The sequence below is a fragment of the Oncorhynchus keta genome, chromosome 13 (genome assembly GCF_023373465.1).
Source record: "Oncorhynchus keta strain PuntledgeMale-10-30-2019 chromosome 13, Oket_V2, whole genome shotgun sequence".
In the NCBI taxonomy this organism is placed as follows: Eukaryota; Metazoa; Chordata; class Actinopteri; order Salmoniformes; family Salmonidae; genus Oncorhynchus; species Oncorhynchus keta.
Genome location: NC_068433.1, coordinates 50,589,579 through 50,603,407, shown reverse-complemented (window position 1 = coordinate 50,603,407; position 13,829 = coordinate 50,589,579). Strand labels below are relative to the sequence as shown.

At 42.8% G+C, this 13,829-nt stretch overlaps 1 protein-coding gene across 4 annotated transcripts in view; it reads left to right on the top strand.

Moving 5' to 3' along the window:
• The window catches only part of LOC118392674 (sodium-coupled neutral amino acid transporter 4-like), a 37,376-nt gene that overhangs the window by 2,809 nt on the left and 20,738 nt on the right, over positions 1–13,829 (top strand). For 2 of the 4 annotated variants that reach the window (XM_052460608.1, XM_052460607.1), the window contains exons 2-3: positions 7,704–7,743; positions 7,810–7,875. The exons of 1 other annotated variant lie outside the window; for it this stretch is intronic. The gene's annotated coding sequence lies outside the window, so the exon portion shown is untranslated. Of the gene's footprint in view, positions 1–7,703; positions 7,744–7,809; positions 7,876–9,208; positions 9,324–13,829 lie in introns of those variants that run through there. One more of the 4 variants, XM_052460605.1, reaches the window with a different exon arrangement.

Genomic DNA, 13,829 nt, shown 5'->3' with positions numbered 1-13,829 from the left:
TGGGTAATGCAACCCAAGTCCTGTCACGTGCATTTAGCCAACCTTTTGCAAATCATTCCACAGAACTCAATTGGGAATGTGTTACCTTTTGGTAGCATCAAAATCATCAGTGATGTAGTGGAGGGTAAACACAATTCATCCACCTTTTTTTGCCCAACAGTTTATCCACCTTTTGCGGAAAAATGCATTGAAAGAATAGGAAGCTTCACTTTTTCACCACGACTGGCGATCAACGTTTACCCACCTTTTTTCTTACCACTACTTTATTGTATACAATATAGGCTAGCATTAGGGATGAATTGCATCAAATTCAAAGGCGAAAGGGTTAGGTGATAGTCAACAGAGGATCGTATGAGATCACATCATCTTATGTAAGACCACTAAATGAAAATTACGTAACATCAAAACAGACATTTCCAATGTTACAAAATGTAAGTCACTCTGGACAATTACATACAGTGCCTTGCGAAAGTATTCGGCCCCCTTGAACTTTGCGACCTTTTGCCACATTTCAGGCTTCAAACATAAAGATATAAAACTGTATTTTTTTGTGAAGAATCAACAACAAGTGGGACACAATCATGAAGTGGAACGACATTTATTGGATATTTCAAACTTTTTTAACAAATCAAAAACTGAAAAATTGGGCGTGCAAAATTATTCAGCCCCTTTACTTTCAGTGCAGCAAACTCTCTCCAGAAGTTCAGTGAGGATCTCTGAATGATCCAATGTTGACCTAAATGACTAATGATGATAAATACAATCCACCTGTGTGTAATCAAGTCTCCGTATAAATGCACCTGCACTGTGATAGTCTCAGAGGTCCGTTAAAAGCGCAGAGAGCATCATGAAGAACAAGGAACACACCAGGCAGGTCCGAGATACTGTTGTGAAGAAGTTTAAAGCCGGATTTGGATACAAAAAGATTTCCCAAGCTTTAAACATCCCAAGGAGCACTGTGCAAGCGATAATATTGAAATGGAAGGAGTATCAGACCACTGCAAATCTACCAAGACCTGGCCGTCCCTCTAAACAAGACAAGACCATGGTGCTTGCCTACGGAGCTGTGAGGGGAACGGCACCTCAGTACCTCCAGGCTCTGATCAGGCCCTACACCCAAACAAGGGCACTGCGTTCATCCACCTCTGGCCTGCTCGCCTCCCTACCACTGAGGAAGTACAGTTCCCGCTCAGCCCAGTCAAAACTGTTCGCTGCTCTGGCCCCCCAATGGTGGAACAAACTCCCTCACGACGCCAGGACAGCGGAGTCAATCACCACCTTCCGGAGACACCTGAAACCCCACCTCTTTAAGGAATACCTAGGATAGGATAAAGTAATCCTTCTCACCCCCCCCCCCTTAAAAGATTTAGATGCACTATTGTAAAGTGGCTGTTCCACTGGATGTCATAAGGTGAATGCACCAATTTGTAAGTCACTCTGGATAAGAGCGTCTGCTAAATGACTTAAATGTAAATGTAAACATTCAGCTCATACAAGGAGAAGACTGATCAGAGATGCAGCCAAGAGGCCCATGATCACTCTGGATGAACTGCAGAGATCTACAGCTGAGGTGGGAGACTCTGTCCATAGGACAACAATCAGTCGTATATTGCATAAATCTGGCCTTTATGGAAGAGTGGCAAGAAGAAAGCCATTTCTTAAAGATATCCATAAAAAGTGTTGTTTAAAGTTTGCCACAAGCCACCTGGGAGACACACCAAACATGTGGAAGAAGGTGCTCTGGTCAGATGAAACCAAAATTGAACTTTTTGGCAACAATGCAAAACGTTATGTTTGGCGTAAAAGCAACACAGCTCATCACCCTGAACACACCATCCCCACTGTCAAACATGGTGGTGGCAGCATCATGGTTTGGGCCTGCTTTTCTTCAGCAGGGACAGGGAAGATGGTTAAAATTGATGGGAAGATGGATGGAGCCAAATACAGGACCATTCTGGAAGAAAACCTGATGGAGTCTGCAAAAGACCTGAGACTGGGACGGAGATTTGTCTTCCAACAAGACAATGATCCAAAACATAAAGCAAAATCTACAATGGAATGGTTCAAAAATAAACATATCCAGGTGTTAGAATGGCCAAGTCAAAGTTCAGACCTGAATCCAATCGAGAATCTGTGGAAAGAACTGAAAACTACTGTTCACAAATGCTCTCCATTCAACCTCACTGAGCTCGAGCTGTTTTACAAGGAGGAATGGGAAAAAATGTCAAGTCTCTCGATGTGCAAAACTGATAGAGACATACCCCAAGCGACTTACAGATGTAATCGCAGCAAAAGGTAGCGCTACAAAGTATTAACTTAAGGGGGCTGAATAATTTTGCACGCCCAATTTTTCAGTTTTTGATTCGTTAAAAAAGTTTGAAATATCCAATAAATGTCGTTCCACTTCATGATTGTGTCCCACTTGTTGTTGATTCTTCACAAAAAATACAGTTTTATATATTTATGTTTGAAGCCTGAAATGTGGCAAAAGGTCGCAAAGTTCAAGGGGGCCGAATACTTTCGCAAGGCACTGTAAATGTCTCTCCCAGCGTTATTCCACCACCTCTGTTTAGTTTGGCATGTTCTCAAAATGGCATGAAGCAGTGAAAGGCAAACAGGTTTGCTGATAGTGCACCCCTTCCCTGAAGGAACCTGGCATATCTCTAAATGACCATACTGTCCCAGACTAGAGCTGGGCGCTGCCAACCACATGAGTCCGCTCAGGGTTTTAAGAGTTTGCCTGATAGCCGGACACACATAAACTCGCCAATGGGTTTGAAACAGAGAGACTCTACAAGTGATTACTTCCTGTAAATAACTAGCATGGAAGAATTTGCCACTCCAATTTATGCTGGATTGTGAGTTTGCCTTGCAGGTTTTACAGGAAGCAATCGCTCGATGAGTCTCGGTTTCAAATGTCTCAGTTGCCTGGCCCCGGGAGCACCCTCCCCTAGCAAATTCAAGGCCACTCAGATGTGGTTCTACGTCAAGCAGTGCAACTTCGTCATCAGCCAACAAAAGCCATGGGCAGATCAATATGGACTGATAAGACCATCGGAACAAGGGGGACCTGGGGAGAGTGTTCACAAACAAAGTTAGGACGGACCCTGTACAGTACCAGGAAACAACAACGACTACAGCCTGAACCCCATCAGGCCAACAAAATAGATCTTACTGCAGAAGTCCAGCTCAAACACGCAGGGACCACGCTTTGGGTGATCCTCTTCACCACAAACCTGGTCACACATTGTTGTATTTGATTATACCTTATATGAGGCCCTGCTATTACTATCAGGCTCTTGTGCTGACCTGACCAATACATATCACCATACCCTTCACATGATCGTTATGAGTATGTACATTCGTTATTATTTGACAAAAAATGTACAGCATGGTAAATGCCAGTATTGATGCTAAGGCTTGAGCAAAGAAATATGTACAACAAGGTCACTGAGTCGTACGTATGTACATAGTCACATGGAGACCACGTGTTTGATGTATTTGATACCATTCCACCTATTCCTTTCTGGCCATTACCATAAGCCTGTCCTCCCCATTTAAGGTGCCACCATCCTCCTATGCTTAGTACAGTACATGCTTGTGACTGTAACTCATACAGTACCTTTGTTACATTGATGGCTAATATTTTCTTTGATGAATCCCAACTCCAATTCTGAAATACCTAATGGCTCAGACACACCGGTAGGATTGTCAAACATTTGCCTGTTGACAGTACTTAGCGCCTCTGAACAGAGTGTTGGCAGTCAATCTCGTCTGTGTTCAGACAGCAAAGACCTTGAAGTCATCAGCCACTCAGCGTTATTAAAATACACCCTACCAGACGGTGGCAGTAGCGTTTTTTGCCAATACATGTCTGTGTGTGTTGCTTTGTCTCGTCAATTTTAGCTAGCTAGATGCGCTAATATTGCTATTGTTGTAAAAAGCCCTTGTTGATACTAGCCAGATGGCCACAGCTAGATAACTAGCTAGCAAGATGACAAAACATTGTTTTATTTACTCTCCATAATCGCATACCGCCCATATACAGTTTTAGCTAGCTGGCTAATGTTAACATGATTTGCTAGCTAGGGTTCTGATGTGCTAGCTAGGTAAAGTAAACGTACTGCATTGACTCTCAACAGCTATCCCTTGTGATTTAATCATAATGTTTCTAGCTGCAGTGGCTAGGTAGCATGCTTGAATAATGTTGTGTGTATTGTGCTGCACTTACCACCCTATTTGTTTCATATGCAGTGTGTGTGACTGCCTTCCTCACACAGCAAGCCAACGTTAGACAGCCAGCTAGCTAACTAATAAGCTAGTGCACATTCATCAAACCTACCAAAAAATCACAAAACTCCTTAGCTAGACATAAAATATGTAAGTACTTGCTCTAGATTTTCTATTTTTTTATGCAGCTTTATTGTTTTAGGTAGAACAGTGCTGATTAAAAGGATGGATTAGCTCTCTTTTTTTCCTTCTTATTGTCACTCCTGTCGGCTCCACCACGTGGAGGTTTGTGCTCTTTGATTGGCTCAAAGTCAAGTTGTTGGCCACCGCCGGCCATTGTGATTCTACAAGTACACAGAAGGTACGTCTTGTATTCTAGCAAGAGAAGGATCGGCCTCCTACTGTGATAAGTACCCAATCGGCAGTCAGATTCTCGTGTGTTTCATACTTAGCAGTTTTCACTGAGAGATTGAATTTGAACAATATTAATACTTTCACATGGGATGCCAAGATCTTTTAGACTAAACCAGATGTTCTCTTGAACAGTTCTCTTGAACACTTCAACTGTAATGGTTTGATGGATTCAGGTGTAAATGTTGCATGAAGTGGTAAAAGCATGGCAGTCATGTCACAGCTAGTGTAGAGATGTGAGGTTCTGAGGAATGGCTTATATTTAGCTCTGTTGCTATGTGGACTTGGGCCTGATGGGAGTCTCTCGGGCTCTATCAGATCATTTCTCCCTTACTCCAGTCTAGCTATGCTCTCAGTAAAATCCCACAGATGAATCCAACCCTGTGTTCTCAAGGCGAACCTGTGTTCTTGAGGCCATCTTGCTCTCTCAATGCTAACTTGTGTTATTTTGGCTAACTTGTGCTTAATGCTAACATGTGTTCTTTAAGATAACTTGTGCTCTCAATGCTAATTTGGTTCTTAAAGCTACCTTTTGTGCTCAAGAGTAACCTGTGTCGTCCAGGCTAACTTGCATGGCTATTTTTATGCTCAGGTTCAATTTGCATAATGCTTGCGTTGTAGGCTAGTTATTACTCTACACCCTTAGAAAAAAATCGTTATTCGGCTGTCTCCATAGGATAACCCTTTTTGGTTTCAGGTAGAACCCTTCTGAGTTCCATGTAGAACCCTCTGTGGAAAGGGTTCTACCTGGAACCAAAAATTGTTTTCCAAAGGGTTCTCCTATGTGGACAGCCGAAGAACCAGTTTTAGCTTCTAGTGTAGAAGCAAAACCTCAGCACTGTTGGCTAACGTGGACATCAAGGCTAACAAATGCACTATTTGGCTCTATTCAATCTGTATGGAGATTCTCATAGAAATATTTGCATGTTTTGGAGCTTACCCTCAACCCACATGTTCAGTTCCATAGACGCCAGCTCACATGCTCTGACCTGTGGGAATGCTAGCGAACACACCTACTTGTTAGATGATAATGGCAAAGGCCTAACCAAACACCTTGCAAGTGTTTGGATGGAGAGAGAGCTGAGAATAGAGAATATTACCACTTGGTATTTACTGATACCGGACAGGTGAATAGCAGCAGTGTTATGAAGCAACCTTTCCTATGTCAATAGCTAAATGCTGCATTTGCAAATTTGAGTTCCTGGCATTCAGAAACCATTCTCGCGAGTTGAATGGGGAGAAGCGACACCTAATTTCAACATTGGGTTTAAAACTGATCAGTGGCCGACATTCAAAGCTTTACTAATTGTACAAATCGATACAAGGACTCACACAGCCAATAATAGTAACTAGCTAGTGTAGATAAGCAGTGGATCGAGCGCATCTCAAAGTAGGATACACGAGTCGACCCCATCTTGAACTGGGCTCCCATAACACCCAGGCATTTATGGTGGAGCTGAAATTGTGGCAGGGAGCCTCGGAGAGTGGACATGTGGAATGTGTCACGTCTCTGAGAGAGAAAGAGATGTACATGCCACTCATAATTAATTTGCATGTGCAGACAACATCTAAATAGTGGATTTGTGGGTATCAACTTGACTGACAGGGTGGTTAGGACACTTTTAATAGGTAATGATAATAGTAATTACTAAACATTGTATGGATATCAATGTAATCCCTGGCTGAGTCATACAGTAAAAATGGGAACCGATGTGTCTCTGCTTGGCGCTGCTTCATAGATAGGATACCCTTGACTTTCTCCTAAACTACCCTGAGGTGGTCAGCTGATCACTGTAGCCTGAGTCATTTTGATGTCATGTTGTACCCAGACTGTTTGTATTGACCCCTTCTTTTTTTTACGCTACTCGCTGCTTATTTTCAATGCATAGTCACTTTACCCCTACCTACATGTGCATATTACCTTAATTACCTTGACTAACCTCTTGCCCCCCACATTGACTTGGTACCGGTACCCCCTGTATGTAGCCTTGTTATTGTTTTTGTTTTTATTTTTTATTTTTTTTAACTTTTTTTTATTTAGTCAATCTTTTCTTAACTCCTATTTTTCTTAAAACTGCATTGTTGGTTAAGGGCTTGTAAGTAAGCATTTCACAGTAAGGTCTACCTACACCTGTTGTATTCGTAGCTAGGGTGTGGAAGGGCTGGTGTATCTCTTGCACTGTATTCATTCATTCCTTATTGACCTTTCAGCATTTGAGGGATTACCAGAAGGAGTGTTATATCCTCTTTGCTTTTGAATGCCAGTGTTACACACCTGATAGTGCACAGGCGAATGAATGGCTTCTAATGGTTCACCAGACGTAAGCATAGAGTTACATAGCTAAGCTCAAAATGTGTTGAGAAACACATTCTAAACTGTTATGATGTAAGGGCCCAGACATTCTTCCAGCAATGTTGATGTTGGACAGAAAGAGATGTTGGTTTATTTGACGCAACAAAAGCGTGACTTTCCATTTACCACCCGCCTACCGGAGATATTTGCAGCAAGTCACATGGCGTCTGAGGTACCAACTTATTTTGGTTGCTTTAAAATTCCAGCTTTTTCTAATTGGTTAGAGAGCTGTGGAGGCTGCTGGAATGAGGCTAGCTGGATGACTGCGCTGGTAAGAGTCTGGTGACTGGAGTGCTGTGCACAGTTTGTGGGTGTGCACGCGTCTTTCTTGGGACAGAACCCTGTATTCACCCTATTAGAAATGCCTGTAGTATTGTGGTGACATGGTGTTTCAGCTGTTCCAGTTACTTGCTGGTGCCAGTGGACTGGTTTGGTGTTTTTGTTTTGGAAGATAAGAGAGGTCAGGGGGCCCCTTGACAACCCCTGTTTACCAGCTGCCGTTGACCCAACCTGTGGGTCTCCTGCTGCAGAAATAACCCCACTATAGGGCATCTACTGGCCAGATCCTACTCTGTCCACGTCTCTTATCTTGTATCTAATTACAAATACTACATGTGAATATACGACATGCTAGTTAGGTTTTTCTGGGGAGATTTTAGATCTGTATGTGTGAGTGATGTTATGTGACTGTACTGCTCTGTTTCTGCAGATGTCTTGTGTGGACCAGACAATACTCTCTGCTGTAACAGGTGTGGACCAGACAATACTCTCTTCTGTAACAGGTGTAGACCAGACAATACTCTCTGCTGTAACAGGTGTGGACCAGACAATACTCTCTGCTGTAACAGGTGTAGACCAGACAATACTCTCTGCTGTAACAGGTGTGGACCAGACAATACTCTCTGCTGTAACAGGTGTAGTAGACCAGACAATACTCTCTGCTGTAACAGATGTAGACCAGACAATACTCTCTGCTGTAACAGGTGTAGACCAGACAATACTCTCTGCTGTAACAGGTGTAGAACAGACACTACTCTCTCCTGTAACAGGTGCAGACCAGACAATACTCTCTGCTGTAACAGGTGTAGACCAGACAATACTCTCTGCTGTAACAGGTGTGGACCAGACTATACTCTCTGCTGTAACGGGTGTGGACCAGACTATACTCTCTGCTGTAACGGGTGTGGACCAGACTATACTCTCTGCTGTAACGGGTGTGGACCAGACTATACTCTCTGCTGTAACGGGTGTGGACCAGACTATACTCTCTGCTGTAACGGGTGTGGACCAGACTATACTCTCTGCTGTAACGGGTGTGGACCAGACTATACTCTCTGCTGTAACAGGTGTAGACCCGACAGTACTCTCTACTGTAACAGGTGTGAACCAGACAATACTATCTGCTGTAACAGGTGTGGACCAGACCGTACTCTCTGCTGTAACAGGTGTAGACCCGACAGTACTCTCTACTGTAACAGGTGTGAACCAGACAATACTATCTGCTGTAACAGGTGTGGACCAGACAATACTCTATGCTGTAATGGGTGTGGACCAGACAATACTTTCAGTAATATTTATTTTATTTCAGAAAATGTGGAGGTTGGTGGACTCAAAAGAAGCATTTCATGTGTCTAATTTGAAGTTTCTCTGTGTATAATGGGTGTGTGTGACGGGGGTTACAAAGTTGGACTGTTAAGACCCCATCCTTCAGCGGAGTGAGACCTTGCACTCAGCGGCACACGCAGCTGCGGCCCCTGATTGGCGGGCAGTGTCACAGCCTCCCCGGTGGATTCCAGTTGTCACTGGCAGGCTCTGAACGCTTAACGGCACGCTGAGTCAACCCATGGTAGTAGGGGTAGTGGGAAGGGAGGTGTGTGTGGTTGAGGGCAGGACAGGGTAGGACAGTGACCGCCTCATGAGGATGGTACCGTTTGCACCCAGGGATGACCACCTGGGGTGTGTGCTCGGCGGGCCAACACAGAACAAACAGCAGTTGCTGCAACAACGCTCACTGTGCAATCTTGGCTGAGCCTTCAGGATGTCTGTGTACTGTCCCCCTCCCTCTAACCCCTCCCTTTCTTCTTCTTCTCCTGATTCAGTCTCTCTCTCTCTGCCTTTCTCTCTCTTGCCCTTTGTCATTGATGTGGGGCGGGGGGGCTTCAGGCTCCTGATGTGATTGGCCAGGGTGGGTCCTTCCCCTGCTCTTTAAAAGCCTTCCTGTCACCTGGGTTACAAAAAGGCAGCAGCTCACTAGCACTGTCCTAATTCTACCCCCAAACAACAAAAACAAAACAACACTTTGGAACCTCTCTCTGTCATCTCTGAATGAGTGAGTATGTCTCCTTTTCCACATGATTTATCTGCTTCCCATGTCAGGGAACTTTAGTTACCTTGGTCTAAGTTTGATTCAAATAGCCACTAAATTGAAACTGCTGAGAAAATAAAATCTTGTATTGAAAAGTGGAGAACTTTCCACAGTTTTCTTGAGAAACCGTAGATGCACCTAGCTGAATTAGTTTGTTTTGTGCTTTTGAGATTGTGGGAGGTATTTCATTGGTTGAAGTATTCAGTTGGTTTCCTTTGAGCTTTTGTTTGTGGGTTTATTATATGTTTTGTTGGGTTATTGAGATTATTGGTAATTTGAGTTAGACAGAGCTAAACTTTGAGCTAATGATGTGTTGTGTACCTCCAGTAAGAATGGGATGCTCTGGTACTGTACTTTTATTGTGTCCTTAAACTTGGAGTTGAGTGTTATGTAAGTTGCACAGACTCCTTTTCTGCTACTTCTGGATATATAAAACTAATGAAGTTCATGTTTTTCCCATTCAGTTGATTGATGTCACGCTGTTGGCAAATTGGATTAGAAGAATCTCAAATTTTGATCAGTGTTTGTTGTGTCACAGAGCTGAGTTTTCTATTAAAAGTGTTGTAGCCTTGTTGTATGCAAGCACACTACATTAGATTGAGGTGTTAGTCATTTTCAAGAAGGTTCTTTATTTGCACAATGTACAAGGCCTGGTATCAAATATTGTGTTTGTTAATGCAATAAACGATTTGGCATACAGATGCCGTATCTTAATTTGATCATCCTGTTGTTGCAGGAATCTTCCTTAACAGCAGGACATGCAAACTTGTAGTGTATGTGAGGTTTTGAAAAGGCTTCTAAAGTTTGTGATTTTCACTTTAAAATGTCCGACTTAACTTGCCCTAACGAAAAATGTATCAACCCTTACACAAAATGTCCATTAATTATAATCCACGTAATAATTCACATTCCCTGTTGCTGCAGGATTATTTTCCTGCTGTAACAACAACTCGGCTCAAATTAAAATCCCTCTACTTGCATGCATTTATCACATTGGTTTTATCAAACAGCAAATGCACACACAGACACACTGTGTGTGACAACTTTAAATCACATTCACTCAGTTGTTGTTATTCAATATAAAACGCGTTTCAAACAATCATATGCAAAAGTACCAGTGGTTTTAACCACAGTGAGTAAAGCATACATTTCAGATGTGCATGAAAGGCAAAGGTTCAAGGATTTTGCTGGGGCTGGGTCTATGGCTATAGGTAGCTTAGTCATAGCATAACACAAGGTACAGTGCCTTGCGAAAGTATTCGGCCCCCTTGAACTTTGCGACCTTTTGCCACATTTCAGGCTTCAAACATAAAGATATAAAACTGTATTTTTTTGTGAAGAATCAACAACAAGTGGGACACAATCATGAAGTGGAACGACATTTATTGGATATTTCAAACTTTTTTAACAAATCAAAAACTGAAAAATTGGGCGTGCAAAATTATTCAGCCCCCTTAAGTTAATACTTTGTAGCGCCACCTTTTGCTGCGATTACAGCTGTAAGTCGCTTGGGGTATGTCTCTATCAGTTTTGCACATCGAGAGACCAAAATGTTTTCCCATTCCTCCTTGCAAAACAGCTCGAGCTCAGTGAGGTTGGATGGAGAGCATTTGTGAACAGCAGTTTTCAGTTCTTTCCACAGATTCTCGATTGGATTCAGTTTTGGACTTTGACTTGCCATTCTAACACCTGGATATGTTTATTTTTGAACCATTCCATTGTAGATTTTGCTTTATGTTTTGGATCATTGTCTTGTTGGAAGACAAATCTCCGTCCCAGTCTCAGGTCTTTTGCAGACTCCATCAGGTTTTCTTCCAGAATGGTCCTGTATTTGGCTCCATCCATCTTCCCATCAATTTTAACCATCTTCCCTGTCCCTGCTGAAGAAAAGCAGGCCCAAACCATGATGCTACCACCACCATGTTTGACAGTGGGGATGGTGTGTTCAGGGTGATGAGCTGTGTTGCTTTTACGCCAAACATAACGTTTTGCATTGTTGCCAAAAAGTTCAATTTTGGTTTCATCTGACCAGAGCACCTTCTTCCACATGTTTGGTGTGTCTCCCAGGTGGCTTGTGGCAAACTTTAAACAACACTTTTTATGGATATCTTTAAGAAATGGCTTTCTTCTTGCCACTCTTCCATAAAGGCCAGATTTGTGCAATATACGACTGATTGTTGTCCTATGGACAGAGTCTCCCACCTCAGCTGTAGATCTCTGCAGTTCATCCAGAGTGATCATGGGCCTCTTGGCTGCATCTCTGATCAGTCTTCTCCTTGTATGAGCTGAAAGTTTAGAGGGACGGCCAGGTCTTGGTAGATTTGCAGTGGTCTGATACTCCTTCCATTTCAATATTATCGCTTGCACAGTGCTCCTTGGGATGTTTAAAGCTTGGGAAATCTTTTTGTATCCAAATCCGGCTTTAAACTTCTTCACAACAGTATCCCTGGTGTGTTCCTTGTTCTTCATGATGCTCTCTGCGCTTTTAACGGACCTCTGAGACTATCACAGTGCAGGTGCATTTATACAGAGACTTGATTACACACAGGTGGATTGTATTTATCATCATTAGTCATTTAGGTCAACATTGGATCATTCAGAGATCCTCACTGAACTTCTGGAGAGAGTTTGCTGCACTGAAAGTAAAGGGGCTGAATAATTTTGCACGCCCAATTTTTCAGTTTTTGATTTGTTAAAAAAGTTTGAAATATCCAATAAATGTCGTTCCACTTCATGAATGTGTCCCACTTGTTGTTGATTCTTCACAAAAAAAATACAGTTTTATATCTTTATGTTTGCAGCCTGAAATGTGGCAAAAGGTCGCAAAGTTCAAGGGGGCCGAATACTTTCGCAAGGCACTGTATATGCACGGGGAGCAGTGGAGTGCTTAGCTGCCTGGGTGGAGGGGTGAAGTCTGGTCGAGCAGGTTCCTTCTTATTTCCTCGAGGGTAGCACACTGGGGAGGTGTACAGTTGGGACAATGATTGATTGATTGTATTTGTATGCAATGCACACTTTTGATCAAATATACAAATATCTACCAATATGAAGATTTAGGCCTACCAGTCAATATGTCTATCTAGAGGAGAAATGGGAAATGTACTAGGACACACAGCAGTTCCAGGAATGCAGCTGGTCCAAGCACAGCAGGAACTAGAATGCGATCAAACCAGAACTGTGTAGAGTAGACAAGCCAGGCAAAACTAAGTATGTATAAAAATGCTTCACAAACAGCTAATGATTGGCTTGGCTATGCGTTTCCATACAGGGTAGGTGACAGCAGTCACAACAAAAGAGGTGTGTGTGGTAAGATACAGGTTCAGTCTGTCTATGACTTCTCCACAGCATGGAGTTAAAGGGAAACATGGCCTGTTTCAGTCCTGAAGGCCATGGATCTCTGTCCTGACTGGGTACAACATGGAGGGCCTACTGTGCATAGGCTCACTTACGTAATGGCTTATTGACTGTAAACGTGGCGTGCTTTGACGATCATGTGAGGATGATGGATTTTATACTTGGCCCAGTTTCATCAATGCCTTTCAATGGCTGGGGCAAGAGTTTAAATAGCCAGAGTTGAAATAGCATGTGACTGAAATGTATTTTCTAGCACTAAAACTTCCTTTCGAAGAGTTTTTACAATGCTTGTTTTTTGATGGGCAGCACTGAAATGTTAATTCATGGACTTGGATTGGTGGATGAGGTTATATTCCATAGCTGTCTGTTTATGGCTTTGTCACAGCGTTGGACATCCATGTTTGTTACGAGGGTTTTGATGTGTTTCACCGTTTTGTTTTTCCTGGGGTGTTGGTCGGTAGGACAGGGGAGGGAGCAGGGTGCCACTTTTGGGAACCTGGCTGCTCGTCTGTTTTTACCCATTCCTATCAAAGAAGCCTTTGTATGGGAAGAACAGCACTGTGGGTAATTGGCTGTTAAAATCATTTAGCAGAACTCTGTGTGCGCTGCCCAGTGCCTCATCTTGTTGTTACGTAATAGCAGCAATCAAATGTTCAATAGAATGGAAATATGAACACATGCCTCCTGCTTGCCCGCTACTTCAGTGCACTCGGTGCGTTCAATTGAATTGGGTTTACCGTGGACAGCAAGACAGACAGGCCTTTGTAGCTTGCTCTCCCAGAGGTTAGGAACATTTGGTCGGAAACTTGCCTGCCTCAAGGCCTCATTAGCCGACCTCTTTGACCTGAATTTAGGGTTCAGGTGTGTTTTGTCTGCTAAATGACTTAAATGTAAATGTTTTTGACATAATGTTGAGACTTGCTTTAACCCACCTGAAATGAATGTGGTTATGGTATCATAAAGGAAACTGCACAGCATCAATAGAACATGGACTTGTGTCTGAAAGGTTTACTTAGAGGTTATTTTAGGGAAAATAATGTGTGCTAATCTCTAAAAATAGATATGTAAAATTGAGGTCACAATTGATATGGGATTTTACAGTCTGTCAAGCAAAAA